Source organism: Leopardus geoffroyi, chromosome E2 (assembly GCF_018350155.1).
Source record: "Leopardus geoffroyi isolate Oge1 chromosome E2, O.geoffroyi_Oge1_pat1.0, whole genome shotgun sequence".
Lineage (NCBI taxonomy): Eukaryota > Metazoa > Chordata > Mammalia > Carnivora > Felidae > Leopardus > Leopardus geoffroyi.
In genome coordinates, this window is record NC_059335.1 from 36,035,755 (window position 1) to 36,052,031 (window position 16,277).

A 16,277-nucleotide genomic window follows, 5' to 3' on the forward strand; every position below is an offset into this window, starting at 1 on the left:
CTAAAATGTGCATTTTAAAACTTTAATTCTGCTGTTTAAATTGTGTGAGTATGTCTGCTTATGAAATTTGATTGAACCGAATTGCTATGAAATGCATGCATTTATGCAAAGGTCAGTTATGATATAGGCAATCTATTTTAGGGTAAGCTTTCTTACACCTTTGGAAATGATTCTTTTTTTCCTTCTGCTCTTCTTCTTCTTCTTCTTCTTCTTCTTCTTTAGTTAAGTGAGGATCTCTCAAGGAATACAAAAATTAAAGAAAAAAGTCTAGCAGTACAGTCTTTATATGTATTTTTTTCTTCTAAGTCTCCCCAGTAGAGGCCGTCATATGCATTTATTCAGCTAAAGCAGTTTGCTGAATTCTAGAGTGAACTGTGCAGTCTCAGATGTGTATGTCCGTCAGAAAAGCGTGATCAGGAAGAATCTGTAAGATGAAATACAATGATGAGGGGGATGTCGATATAGCATTAATACTAAAAAAAACAATAAAAGGATAGAAAACAGTATAATTCCAATTTATTTTTAAAAATGTTTACACACCTGTATATGCATTGCATGAAAAGAAAAACAGAAGAAATGCAGCAAATTTTTAATGATCTTTTTTTCATCATAGGAAAACTGGTGATTTGCACTTTATAGTTTTTGAGTTTTTCCATATTTTACCAATGATTCTGTGTATCTTTATCATTCAGGAAGAAGCAGTGTTATACATTTGAAAAGAAGGAGAAGTAATAGAAACCTAATCTCTCTAAAATAAGCCTCTAGCCACCATTTCAAGGACCATGATTAAATTGATTACCTGGGAAAGATGTGAGGGTTTCTGTTCTTTCTTTTATTTTAATCATACTTCCTAGGTTCTTTTATGTGTTAAGTAAGTAAGATACAAGATGAACATTGACCCTACAGATGTCATTCATATGGAAGATTGTCTTTCTGTACACACACACACACACATACACACATGACAATCATTCCTCCTTCACAGATTTTGTATTTGTCCATTCACCTATTCGCTAAAATATATTTGTAACCCCTAAATCAATACTTGACGTGCTTTTGTGGCCATTTGTAGACATGCACCTGTGGTGAGCAGCAAAAACATTTGAGTTGCCCAATGTGCACTGCACGTTCCTAGCTGATGCTCAACAAGTCCATACTGTCTGCTTTCTTGTTTCAGCTCTAATACTGTAAACGAGACCTTTCTGTGATCTATTTAGTGCTACAGTGCTTGATTTTTGTAACTTTTGTTGATGATTTTGCAGTTTAAGATGGCCCCTAAGCATAGTACTGAAGCGCTGTCTAGTGTTGCCAAAGGGCAAGAAGGCTGGGATGTGTCTTAGAGAGAAAATACATGTGTTAGATAAACTTCATTCATGCATGACTTGCAGAGCTGTTGGTTGTGTGTTCAGTGTTGATAAATTAACAGTACATATTAAATAAGGTGTCTTTAAGCAGAAACACACATCAAACAAGTATATGTATTAATCAGTTGATGAAAACATGACCGGATGCTCACAGGAACTTAATCTTGTGTTTACTCAAGTAGCAATGGTCCAGTATTTTGCTAATTCAGTGTTTATGGAAGCTTTATAAAGCATAACTCCTACAAATAGGAGGAATCAATTTGTGTGTGTGTGTGTGTGTACACATATATGTATGCATATAGCTGTATACGTATATATACAGACCTAAACGTATATGTCTGCATATGCAATTTTGTCTAGTTTTTTACATTAATACAGCTCACATATACCCCCCCCCCACACACACACAAGTACACATACACAAGCACACTTATACTGTCACATATGTTTCCATGCATTCGTTTCTTCTCACATACTCCTTTGCCCTCTCCAGTTTTTCTGGTTCATGTGGGTTACAATGACTTATATTTGGCTTCTCAGTTATTGAATATTGAAATGTGAATGCATAGGGGAAGCCTTAATGTGCTTTTTTGTATCTTCAGAAACTATAGAGAATGTCCTGTACCAAACTTTTAACTCATTTGAGAAACAATAAGAACAGTGATGATGACTGCAACAATCCTAATTTTGAAGCTTCTGACAATTTTTTGTGTATTTTGACAAGTGGATGGCCATCAAGGGATAGGTGACTATGTAGTGGAAAGAACACTGAGAAGCCTCAGGACGTAATTGGAGAGCATAATATTGAAAAATATGGAAGTGATTAGCACTCTACATAAGAATGTAATCTGCTGTCTCAATTGATAACCAAGGAAGTAGTACAGATTATGTTGTAGCTAGGACAGTGGTTTGTATTTCTGACTATGAATGTTTAGACTTCCTCAGAGGCCTAATGCTCCTTTTTTAACAAGGGTCTTTGTGTACATGTGTGTGTTTCATCTCATTGATACATACCCAAAGGATAGCTATGAAAAACGGGGAAGTATATCTGTAAGCCACGTCGAAGGACAAATGTCTTGTGGTATTCCATTCTGAACCTGAGGTGCTTATTTTGAAAGATAAGGATGAATATTCTAGGCAGAATGGTATGTGCAAAGCCACAGATAAATGGGGGAGAGTGGGAAGTTCTTGGAATGGCAAATGTTCCACCTAATGCATCCATCCTACTGGTTCTGAGTCCCTGCTGAAGCTGTGAAGGAAAAGACCAGAGAATTGTGCAGCTGATGAAGAAGGCCCTTCCTGATGTTTCTGCCACAGGCTTGTGCTTTATCCAGAAGGTCTTGCGGAGCCATTGCAGAGCGCCCTGAGCAGGCAAACTTGGTGAGATTGCTCAGGAAGACCTCTATGGCTGTCAAATGGAGGAATCTGAGACAGAACATGTAAGGGTCTATTCCACAATCAGACAGGAGCTAATAGTGGCTCTAATGACTCCAGTGCGTGCAGACTTCTGTTTGAACTCCCTTGTGTGTCCACGCTACTTTTCTCACCACAGGGACCTCCTCTCTCCCTTTTCTTAGGCCCCGCCCACCTCACTCTTCTTCCTGAGCTCCTGGCTGGCCAAAGAAGTCCATGAAGTCTCAGCAGAAATGTCCAAAGCTGGTATTTGTAATTCAGGGCCAAATTATTGGATCTTTCTGCAGATAAAGTACCCAATATGAGGGGAATATAAAGGTAATATTCCCTTATTAATTTAGTCATCAAATATTTGTTAGTTGCCAATATGTACCAAATACTGGATTAAGCAACTGATGAATGAGCAATGACTCAATTTAGAGAAATCCCACTCCTAAATGAGTTTTGTTCTAGTAGGGATGCTAAAAAACAAAACAAAACAAAACAAAAAAAGCAATCAAACATATAGAATAATTAGCTATTGTTGGTGTCATGGAGAAAATAAACAGAATGGACGTGCTATTGTGAATGAAAAAGGGAGGCTTTTTCTAAACAGGGATCAAGGATGCTCTTCCTGAGAAGGTGGTATTCAGGCAAGACTTGAAGGGTGAGGAAAAAGCAGATGTGAAAAATCAGGAGAAAAGAGATCCTGAAAGGGAGAGCAAAACTCACAGAGTTTGTGTGTGTGTGTGTGTGTGTGTGTATGTGTGTGCCTTTCCAGGTTAGAATGTACTTGAAATTCCATTTTTTCTTTATAATAACATTTGTACCTTTTAGGGTTTTTTTTTCTATATCATTGTAGTCTGCACACAAAAAAAAGTTTGTTAGCATATTCCTTTATATTCTAATTTAAAACCATAAAAGTAGCCCGATTTTTAAATTATGTGAATTATTCACAGTGGAAAAGTAGTTTCCTGATTTATATGTCCATGTATGTATGTATGTTATGTTTTGGTCAGCTATGGAGTCTTTATCTTTGAATTTACACTGAGTCTGCTCTGTATGAGGACTCTTCTGGAAAGAGTAATAATAGCAACAAGTGGCATTAAATGAGTCTCTACTAATTCCAGGAACTATTGTACACTCATTTAACATATCAACTCACTTAATCCTCTCCAAATTAGTATTTTAATTATCTCCATTTTACAACAGAAGGCCAGGGAGGGTATGTAATTTGTTAAGGTAACACAGCTGTTAACTGTCAGTGTTATGTTTAGATTCCAGGCAATTTCCCTTTAGAGTTTACTCTCTCAGGGGCACCGGGTGGTTGAGCATTGGTTGAGCGTCCAACTTCAGCCCAGGTCATATCATCAAGTTCCTGGGTTCGAGCCCTGCGTGGGTATCCTGCTTCACTGCTGCCACAGCCCAGCTTCCAATCCTGTCCCTCTCTCTCTCTCTGCCCCTCCCCCACTCACACACGCTCTTTCTCTTTCTCTCTCTGAAAAAGAAATAAACATTAAAAAAAAAAAAGGAATTCACTTTTTCAATCAGGCAGCCTGTATTTCCTATGCTGGTATGCTAGTAACCATGTGAGAATATAGCAGTAATATTATTTTGTCATTAAATAAAAGAGAACTTTCCCCAAACTTCAGGATGACAATTATATATTAAATGGAATTTCCTCACTTTTATCTTTTCCTCCGTTATTATTTTTTTTTTTTTAAATATCGTACAGTGTCTTGCCCATGTTAGTAAAGGGTCAATAAATGTCAATAGCAGGCACTGCACCAAACACTTCCCATGACTTACAAAGTCTTACAAACACTTTTTGATGGAGTTGCTATTAATATTACCTGGGCTTGAATTTTGGGTTTGCCACTTTGTAACTGTATAATTTGGGCACGGAGCCTATTTTATCTGTGTCTCAGTGCTCCTGTTTATAAAATGCAGTCTCGGGGTACCTGCGTGGCTCTGTGGGTTAAGCAGTTAAGCATCCCACTTTGGCTCAGGTCCTGAACTCTCTGTTAGTGAGTTGGAGCCTCTCGTCAGGTTTTGTGCGGATAGCTCAGAGCCTGGAGCCTCTTTGGATTCTGTGTCTCCCTCTCTCTCTATCCCTCCCATGCTCATACTCTGTCTCTCTCTCTCTCTCTCTCTCTCTCTCTCTCTCTCTCAAAAATAAACACTAGAAAAAAATTTTTAAATGCAGTCTGATTTTAGACCCTGTGACCTTAACCAAGTGTATATTATCTCCTGCTAATATAAGGTGGTATCAGTTTAAATAAGGAAATGTATTTAATTATTTTTAAGTTTAACATTTTATTATTTCTGGTGTTCTGCAAAGCATCATAATTTCCAGTTGCTCTATTAACAGAGAGATTTGAGAATCACTGATCTAGTATCCTTTGTGGAAATGACTTCCTCAAACCCAGGACTTGGATCACTGAGAAGCAATGAACCTTTAACTTGAGTTATTCCTATTTTAAAACCTTGTAATTAAAATCCTGAATTTACTGTGCATAAACTGGACCACACAAAATAACCCGTTTTCATTTTTCAGTATTATAAATTGAATAGCAGATATGTTCCTTCGTTGTTAATACCAATCTCAAACCTGTAGCAAAACAATCAAAATGTAAAATGCCAAATTCAATTCTATAATCCAGAATGCAATTGTATTTCATTTTTTTAAGTTGATTAAATCTGTATAATTTAAATAACCAGACCATGGCATTTTAGTGGGTGATTTGGCTTACTCAGTAGCTAACTCAATGAACTGCAAACACTGGCTCTATTATGGCTCATGAAACCAAGTTGACCCTGAATATAAGTAGACAATTGTTTCTTTCAGAGCTGGAGTAAAAAGCAAATATTCTTCAAATATGTGGAAACTGATTCAACAAATGAGTTTGAATCTCACTTTAAAACTTATTTTTATTTACATATATAAAATAATTAGATAAAGTGTACAGGTTTTATTATTTCACTTGGCCCATCTGGATAAACCAATGAAAAGAATGATAACGAACATTGATTCAACTCCTATCATGTGCCAGGTTCTATGTGAAGTGATTCTGGCTCTGCCAATTCCAACAAAACTTAATCTTTATAGCCATTTTCTGAGTTAGTGGTTATTTTTCTCTTTGATGCAGGAGGAAACTAAGCCCCAGAAGGCTATTTAACTTCGACAAGTTGTCACATGCATTAAATCCAAGAGTCAAATTAGAGCCCAGTATTCTGCATTATTTTTAACCTCCTTCTCCTCCCCCCAAAAGAGATTTTTCAAGACTAACCCTCACTAATTAGACCAATACACAAATTGAACTAAAAGTTTTGTTTTTTGAATTTGATCTGTAGAGAATCTCTTCTGTAAGGAACATCCCCCCCCTTTTTTTTTTAATAAGTCAGCTTTCTGAATAAGCGAAACTGGCTGCTTTATGCTGTTTTTCTAGGATCTGCACTTTCTCTGGGTGTTCTTGACTACTGACTTTGCTTTTAATTACTATTACTGTTTCTAGGTTGGTTATTTCTGAATCATCATTTCTTACCCAGATCTCTGTAATGAGTTCCACATGTATACCTCCAGCTGTGCCCTCTGGATATGTAGCTCCTGGGATGCACAAATGACCTCAAACAAAACATGTCATTATTGAGCATATCAGTTGTTCCAGAAAAGAGCTCTTCCTCCAGACATGCCTTTCTCAATGGATTGTCCAGTCATCTTCCATTTGTATGGTCAAGAAACTTGGACTTCATCCTTAACTCCTTACCCTGCACATCAATGAGTTTTGTGTATTCTATTTCCTATATATTTTTTCAAATTCATTTTGCTTATCCAAAGTGACATGATTCTTCTAGACCACCATTCTTGCCTTTATGTCTTCATTAGCCTTCAAACTCATCTTTGTGTCTTTTAAGACTTGCCTTTCCCTCCAATCCAACAAGAAAATTCTTTGGAAAATCATATATGATAATGCTCTGCTCTACCCTAACTTTTGAATGGCTCACCATTACTTTCAGAATAATGTCCAAAGTATTAAACGTGGTTTGCTTGTTCCTGCATAATCTAATGCTTTCTTCTCTTGTCTCTTCTTTCTTGTTCTTACTCCCTGATCCATCCACAATGCCATGCTCTAGCAAAGATATTCCTGGGTTTTCCCAGAGTTTTGAATGCATATGAAACACTCTTTCCTCCTTCTTTTCTTTCTGGTTAATTCTAATTCATCCTTTAAGTTTTAGCTTAGATATCAGCTTCTCTTAAGATCCACCCTTGTCTGGATAAGGGATTAGTTGATGTGTTTTTGTAACAGCCTAAATTCTCCCCTCATTGCATTATAATTCATGTGTTATTGTTTTATGTCCCACTAGATAACAAGCTTCCTCAAAAGTAGGGGCTGACTGCCTGTCTCTCTGTCTCTGTATCTCTTTGTCTCTGTCTCTCTCTCTCTGTGTTTCTGTTTCTCTCAGTTTGTCTCTCTGTGTATTTATTGAATCACAAATGTATATTAAATAATTCCTACTAATGTGCATGACTAATTTACCTTCTTTATTCAACTATTTTTCCCTGTGATAACACTCAATCTGCATTAACACAAAAGCAGAGAATTCTAGAGTTGGGAAAGGCTTTCACATGAAATATTCTTTATCTGAGTTCCAGGCCAGTTTTATCATTCATTTTCTGCATAAACTTAGACACAGCATTTGCTCTCCTTGGGATTTAGGGGCCATCTGTTTATATCCCTCTAGATTAGGTTGCCTCACTGTCTCTGATTCTAGGTCACTTTAGAAATGGCCTCAAATTATTCACACGCTTTTAGCATATGTCAAGTCAAAAAATGCGTATGACTTTGTGTGAGCATAGTAGTCACTCTGCCTTCATTTTTGTCAACATTCTTTCTGATAATTTTGTTAATCATTTTTAATAAAGTCTGAAATAAAATCTCACTAATTTTTATTTTAAGCACTAAAGCCTGTTCTAATTTTGCTGTTTGAATGTAACCATAAAGGATCTCAAACAAAGCATGGCATGACTGAGCATACCAACTGTCCTCAGAGAGTAGCAGACAATAGATAAGGCATGGCATGATTAATAAGTAGGGTTGACTGAATACATGGCCAACATGGTTATGTATACTCAGAGAGCTGTGTTTTGAGGTATTAATATTTTTTAAAAATTAGCTTTGTTAGGAAAAGCATCTGTTCTGCTTTTGTGGAATGGAAAACAGTATTTCTATCTGATACCTTTAATATATCAATAGTAATCACAGGGATGCGTTTTCTAATTCACGCTGGTAAGTGATGGATGGGAATTACTATTTGGCCAGCACTTTGTACTAAATGGAGTCCAGGGATAATTGGCCATTGAAATTTTCTCCTATATCAAACAAACCAATCCTTCAAATATAAAATTATTCATCTTATCGATATCAGCCTTCAATCCTTACTCCATTAAATCCTTAATCTCATACTAGAGATGACATAGGAAGCAAATTAAAATGGGATTCTTATAAAATGAAAAAGATAAAATCGTGCCTTCTAAAGAAGCAACTTAATCTTAATAAATTATTTTTAATATTCTTTTTTCAATGAGGCATCATATTGACTATAAAACGAAGTGTAAAAGGGCACTGGTCGAGGAAACGGAGTTACAAAGAGACCACTACACCCTTGAACAGTTATACCTGCAATAATTTGCTTCATAAATTTTTATGTTGCATTTTACATTTTTTAAGAAAGCGAGTATTCCCAACAGTGCCGTAATTAGAGTTATGACAGTGTGAGAGCAACTGCAGGAAATTATATTTGATCTCTGGAGTATTTAGCTAAATAGTTTTAAATAGGAATTTGTTGCTTTGTTGAAGACAGATTAGAGTAGACACAGAAGACTTTCCTTGAATGGAAGGTGCACACTGTCAGATGGCCCACACTTGCAAACATGGCTTCACAGAAGAGCTAACTGTCAATTAAGAAGATCCAGGAACTGGAAATGATTTGCCTAGGAGATTTATGGAGTATTTGCTGAAATAAAGGGTATCAAGTTTTAAATCTCAAACATCAATATGCATCGTATACAACCCCTTCTTTTAGAATTTTTTTTTTTGCAGTGTTCTGTCTCTGTAGTTGGAGAATCCAAAGCTCCTGCTAAGAAGACATGTTCTGCATTTCACAAGTCCATTTTCCTCTTTTCTATGCAGAATTGCTCTCTCTATTGTCTGTACCATGAGGATGTTTTCCTGAAAAATAGAATGGAGCTGCCTTAGTTGTCAAGATTCAGGTAGTTTTCAGAAAGACAATGTAGCCCCTTCTTAATGTAGCCAGCTTTTGCTTATGCACAAACACACCTCTCAGAAGCTTTTAGTCAACAGTGTGGGTTGCTGAGGGCAGTGATGAGAACATTAGAGCTGCTTATGAAGTGATAGCCCTTGTTCCTCTAGTTGTTCAATATATATGTTCATATATGTTCAATTAGTATGGAGTTTGAGCTACAAAGGAACAGAAGGGATGAGTATTCTATTCAGGCCCATTCATTAGGAAACCACAGTTTTCCTCAGCCAGCAGGTCCATTGGCAGAAAACAAGAGAATAAAGAAGTATTCAGGAGCCACTTGTATAGAACTCTCCACTGTCTTGTCTATTGTCAAAGGGAAAAAGTCTTGAAACAATATCTTTGTCAATTGCAGAAGCTTATGTATATAGTATTTTCCAGTTAGGGGTCAATCTGCTCTCTCTTAGTGATAAAAAATAATATTAGGAGCACTTCCCATGGAATTATAGTTGGATCTGGAACTTTTTTGGCTTGATCATGGATGTTACCCTCTGTGAGTCCAGCTAGGCAAAGCTGTGAAGCAGTCCTGCTGACTTTTGGGAAGAAAAAGATTGAAAGCCTATCTTCTTTTTTTCTGTACTTCATAGCAGGCTATTGTTTCTCTGTTAACCAGAATAGCTTCAACTAAAATTATTGTCAAGGAAAGAGAGAAGTTGCTCAGGAGAACATGGGATATATAGATTGGATCACTTGGAATAGCGGAATGACCTGGAGGTCCTGAAAAAGGGCAGTTTTGACTCAATATGAAACTAATGTGATAATTTCTTTGGTAATGAGCTACCTGGCACAACTGGGGTTGGAGAGAAGTAAGTTGATAATGTTAGAATGCATTGAATATCTTTACTTGGAAGTCCCAGCTTGCATCAGCCTTTGAGAAGTTTAGCTTTGGAGAAGAGGAAGCATTTTTCCTTGCAGGCTTGTTCAGAGACCTTTTTCTGGCAATGGAAAAACATCATCTCTTGGGCCAAGAGGGACCAGAGATATCATGCAGTCATGAGAAATGAAGTGCAATGACCCAACCATGTTTTTTGCTTGGCATGTGGAATTGTGACTGATCTCCTTTGGACTAAGTTCCCAAATTTCTCAGAGGCTTCAAAAAGTAGAGGAAACTCAAAAGTTAGGATGTGAGTTTTCTGCTAATAAGGCTCATATGTTAGAGCAATTACTCATAAAATATATTAAAAGAATGGATGTTGGGAACAAGTTGTAACTTGCTATACCTAATATTCAGAGATACTATGTTATATTCAAATATCTGCACAATATCTTTTTGAGGATGCCCAAGGGCACATCAGACTCATGTCCAACATGGAGCTCAACACCTTTCTCAATAACCAATAATTTATCATTTCTTCTCTATTTCCTGTCTCCAATTTTTTCTATTATCATCTTCCCAGACGCATGAGACAGAAAAGTTACAGTCAGTCTAAATCTTTCTATTTTATATCTCACATCAATAATTCCTGAATTCTAGCTCATTTTAACCTCAAAAATATCTCAAATCCATTGTGTTGACTGCATCCCTGTAGCTGCTGCTACAATGCTATCCTCATGAGGTTTTGCTTAGACCATTGCCATAATCTCCTAAGGGGATTCCAGATATGTAGCCTACCACACTCCATTTTATATTTTCTACCAGAGAATTACATGCTTTTCTTAAGAAAATGGACTTTCAGTGGCTTAACTAACATTTCTATAAAAATGAAGTCTCAAATCTTTAGCAGAGAAGGCAAGTCCTTCAGTGAGTTGAACTTTGCCTACTTCTTTTTCATTTTTATTATTTATTTATTATATTTTTAGAGAGAGAGAATGCATGTGCACACACACAAGTGAGTGGGGCAGGGACAGAGGGAGAGGGGGAGAGAGAGAGACAGACTCTTAAGCAGGCTCCATGTTTCAGCATGGATCCTGATGTGGGGTTCGATCCCATGACCCTGGAATCATGACCTGAGTCAAAATCAAGAGTCAGATGCTTAACCCACTGAGCCACCCTGGGCTCTTTAAACTGACTGAGCCATCTACTTTGCCTACTTATAGCACTAGACTAAGATTTTTGCAGGAGGACAAAAGTCATTATTTTAAGAAGTCTCCAGGACTTAGAATCATGTTTATATATGGTAAATCCCCATATATTTATTAAAGCTGAATTGAATTAATTTGTATGGAAAGTAATACTTAGAAAGTTGATTCTGTATAGTATTCAAGTCCATTGTGTAATAATTGTCTTTGGTGCCATTTCTGGCCTGTGATGTAGTTTTGCTTACCCTGAACTTCTCCTCAAGCTTCCTCTCTGTTGGTGAAGATGATACCTGCTGCTACTTTATTCCAGAAACTGGATAACCTTCTGCCTTGTTTTTGTGCTGAGTGACCCTTCTGACAGACCCTGTGGCTCTGACCCTTCACACAGTAGAAGCATCCTGGTGTTTTTACTCGGCAGTGGATCGTGATATTTAGAAATCCCTTCATCGAGCACCTTTGATTCTCCAGGGATGCCCATAATAAATATTTGCATTATTAAAAGAGTTATAAACACCCTATAAAAATGAGTGCACAAGGAAGTCACCACTTAGCTTTTGATTATGTCTACCCAAATGAAAAATGAATGAAGGTGTAATTAATAATAAATGTCCTTGTGTTCTTGTTTTAATTTTAACTCATCAGAGAATGTTAAAATTAAAGTGGAGCCAACATTCACTTTATTGTTTTATTAAAGGCAGATTGTGGCCCTCATGTAGCCAATTCATGCAACTTCATAAAACATAGAATTCTAATATCTGTTTTGCCACTTATTAGGTGTTAACTTTATGCATGCTATGTATTCTCTGTTAGCTTCAGTTTCCTCATTTGTATACGGGAGTCATAATAATGTATGTATCACAGATCCATTGACAGTATTAAACAAAGTTGTTCCGCTGATGTATGGTCACCACCAAATATATATTAGGAGACAATTTTATTTGAGCCTCACCCTTTGTGAGGTTAGCAATCTAGAATTTGATTTTTCTCATTTTAGAGACAAAGCAACATTTTCATTGAAAATGATCTGTCAGTGAGCTCTTTTAAATTTTGCCTTTTTTTTTTTTTTTCAGTTGAGAAGGATGTGTCAAGAAAAATCTCTTTCTATACTCTGGCCTCCAGAGAAAGGGGAAGTGAGTATTATATTTATGGCTAATGACTGATAGAGGAAAAGAATTTCACAAATTCTGCCTTACTGGCTATCCTTTCATCCCTTGACTGACATTATTCTAATTTTTTTTTTTAATTTTTTTAACGTTTATTTAGTTTTGAGACAGAGAGAGCCAGAGCATGAACGGGGGAGGGTCAGAGAGAGAGGGAGACACAGCATCTGAAACAGGCTCCAGGCTCTGAGCAGTCAGCACAGAGCCTGACGCGGGGCTCGAACTCACGGGCCGCGAGATCATGACCTGAGCCGAAGTCGGACGCTTAACCGACTGAGCCACCCAGGCGCCCCCTAATTTTATTTTTTATCAGAAATACTTTTCTTAAACCTGTCTGGATTTCTATGTATCAGCACGTTGGTGATTGGCTGTAGCTAATCCAGTGCTAGAGCTTGTACCCTTCAACCCACAACCATCCTTGGAAATCGGATCTTTTCTAAAATATCATGCCATAATCAACATCTTATCAGGATCCAGGACTCTGTCTTTCCTTCTGTCAAGATCTTATAGGAGTATAAATATTTTCTCATTGAACCAATCCATGTGAGAGAAATCATCATCAGTTTGGATAAATATTTAAAATGTTTAACGCTGTCTAATGTGTTCCCTGGGCTTGAGGTATCATGAACAGAGGTTGCAGGCACTTCCTGCATAAAATTTATGGCTGCCCACAAAAGAATTTGTCTCCCAAATCACAAGGAGCTACTTTGAGAGTGACCATTAAGGTTGTCTAACTGCACCCAATGGCATTTTCTTTCTTCCTCTGACCCTAGTTTCCAGGCTCTAATTGTGGAACTTTTAAGGCAAGGTGGTATTTTCCTCATCGCAATCTTTAGCATTTAGCAGTGCTTGGACTCCAATGATGCTTGGCAATTGATGAATGAGTGAACACTGTGGACTTTATTGCTGCTTTGAAGTTAGTTTTATTTTACTCTACCTTCCCATATAATAATTCACATGGGAACCTGGAAAAGATGTCAGTGCCATAAGGATGCCATTTTTCCTTGTCATAAATCCCCATTCAGTTTAAGAGTTACATTTGCTCACAGAAACTAATTCTGCCTCCACATTCTATACACAACTCAAGGAATAGAAGAATGGAATCCCCACTACCTTTCCAAACTCAGGGCACAGGGAGACCAGGAAGCTATGAAAATATCACCATTCTAGTACATTCTATTTACCAGAGAAAAATATGGCCTAGGTGGTTGAAGCTTTGCTTGTCACATGTAGTTTCAATGATGGGATTTAGACTGTATCTCATCCAGGAGTGAGGGGTTGAAATGCTCTGAATAGAATGGATATATACTGTCCTGTAGGGAAAAATAAAAAATATTGCAGTGGCAATTAATATTTCTAAAAGCAAAAATGTCCTATGTTGGGAGGGATTTCTTATTTTACCTAATGAGAACTAGTAAAAGGCCCCATTCGTGGAAGGGAGGCGTGCCCCCTGTTGAAAAAGTTCTGGATATTTTCTCCCTCCTCACACATACCTCAAACATCAGGAGGCATGAGGAAAGTGAGTTTTATCTTGTGTATTGGTTATGTAATTGTTCTTTTTAGAGATAAATAGTCTCTAAGCTAGTGTTCTCATAGTTCTCTGCAGGACAATGGTGCTAATATTAGGGTCCAAGGCAGGTCAAGTCCCTTATGACAGCAGTGGCTTCTCCTACCCCAATGCAAAGGAGGCAGATCATCCAAAAAAGGAGAACTATTTCCAGTTGCTTTGGAAACAACACAATGTTAGGAGGAATATATTAAAAAAGTTTTGTGTCTATGAAATCTCTTATCATCTTGTTATAAGCTATTTATCCATTTCTCAGACAAACAGTGAAATATTACAGACATTTTCTCAAAAGGACCACAAGGCTACCATCTTGAAGCAAGCACATCCCAGCATTAGGGTTGGGTGGTCAGGGTCTGAAAGGGAATAATTAATTCATTGTTTTTGATTCCAGCACAGAAGAACTGGTACCTCTAAAGATAGGAAGAACTGAAAGAAGGAAAGGAGGAGGGAAGAAAGTGGAGAGGAGAAGACAGAAGAGGAGGAAAAAGAGAGAAAAAGGAGGTAGGAAAAAAGGAAGGGAAGGAGGCACGGAAGAGAAGGAAAGGAAAAGAGAAAGAAGAGAAGGAAAGAATAAAGGAAAGAAAGAGAGTCTACAAACTAAGGAGGGTTTTGTGGGAGAAAACGCTAGGGAAAACAATGCTAGCTTGCCTTTAATTAGTGTGAAAAAAAAAAGACAAAGTGAACATTTTTTCCCTTTTTGAAAAAAGAAGGCAATACCGTTTGAAATGGTAACTGTTTACAAGACAAACTAAGTTACATGTGAACAACACTATCAGCATTCCAACACCCAATCTTGCACCATATTGTGTATCCACTTAAGAAAAACTGGCTCCAATTAGGGATCTCCTGTCGAGCATCTTATTTATCTGCTTCCAGAACAGCTGTGAGCCATTCAGGATGCCACCAGTTTTTCCTCATTACACTCTCCTTAGAATTACAGATGTGCCTGGCTCATCCCCAGGGAGCCACATTCTAGTAAACACATCCTTCCTATGTTTCGGGGGCTTCTCTGAAATAAGCTTGTGAACACAGGCTGACATGGTCAGTTGAAGTTGGCTTAAGAGACTTAAGGCTGCAAATACCCCCTGTAATTTCTTGGGAAAGGAGAGCTGGATAATGAAAAGGATTTAGGGTGTGTGGGGGAAAGGGAGGGAACTTGTCAAAATAACACACTTTTATTTTTAATCAGTTTTACCAAAAAAGTTGTCCTCGTTCAGTTCGTGACTGAGAAGCCGCTGCTGGAGGTGCACATTTCATTGTCACAAATGTATTTAATCAGAGGTTAAGGAAAGAGGCTAGGGCAAGTAGAAGGGGAGGAGGGAATCAACATATTTCAAGTAAGGGACGTATTTTTGCTTTGATAGTACAAACGACTGTATTTTAAGATCTTGTAAAGTGAGTTCTCTCTGTTCCTGGAGAATGGCTTAGTAGGAAATGCATAATGTATTTAGCAAGCTGCCTCAAACTCTTGTTTCCTCTCCTCTCTGCCCCCTCCCCCACCACTACTTGCTCTCAAGAGTAAATCATTGTAAAGTATTAATGAACACAGTCATAGTTGTATTTATTATTGATAAAGAAAAGAAGGTTCTCATGTTGGCAGACAAGGGGGTATCTGGAGAAAAGAAGATTTAATTATTAGTTATAGGATTTATTGAGAAACAAAAGTGTAGGGAGGCTATAGTGTTGGTTTCTAATCTTTTCACATTTCATTGTTCCCCCCACCCCAATTTATGTGGGTTATGTGACCTGTAGCCAATGGGATGTCTACGATGCACACAGAGAGTTGATAAATACTTGTGCAATGGGAACTTCCCTCCTTTACTGCTCTTGGGAACCCAGCAATTACCTTGTGCCTATTATCTGTCTAACTGGCAGGTAACTACTGACCCATGAGGGATTCCAGTAGAGATTAGCGGAACCAGCCCAGACCAGAATGATCACTCAGCACACCCATAGGAACCTGAGCTAAGTAAATAATTGTCTTAAACAGCTAGGTCTTAAAGGGGTTACTCTAAGAAGTAAAATCTAGGGGCCCTTGGGTGGCTCAGTCAGTTAAGTGTCCCACTCTTGATTTCGGCTCAGGTCATGATCTCACAGTCATGAGATCCAGCCCCAAGTAGGACTCCAATCTGGCTGTGAAGCCTGCTTAAGATTCTTTCTCTCCCTCCTTCTCTCCTGCCCCTTCCCCTCTCTCATGTTCTCTCTCAAAAGAAAAAAATAAAAAAAATAAAAAAATAAATTAAACAGGAAAATCTAGCTAAATCAGAAAGCTGGATAATAAAATGGATTAGGCTGTGTATTGGAATCATCCATATATCTACATTCAGAATCTATCATTTTGCCACACTGTGCAAGATATTGGAAGATAAGACAATTTTCCTTCCTTTGTTTTGGAAAACAAAGTTACCAGCAATTACACTAGAGGGCTGTAAATATAAAAAGAGGAGACTAGAG

At 37.6% G+C, this 16,277-nt stretch overlaps 1 long non-coding RNA gene across 1 annotated transcript; it reads right to left on the reverse strand.

Moving 5' to 3' along the window:
* Positions 1-274: 274 nt before the first annotated feature.
* On the reverse strand, positions 275-13,565 carry LOC123578414. Its single transcript, XR_006702379.1, has 2 exons — positions 13,441-13,565; positions 275-424 (listed from the first exon to the last, which is right to left on the reverse strand). It is a non-coding gene; the product is annotated as an uncharacterized LOC123578414 (long non-coding RNA).
* Between the last annotated feature and the right edge of the window lie 2,712 nt (positions 13,566-16,277).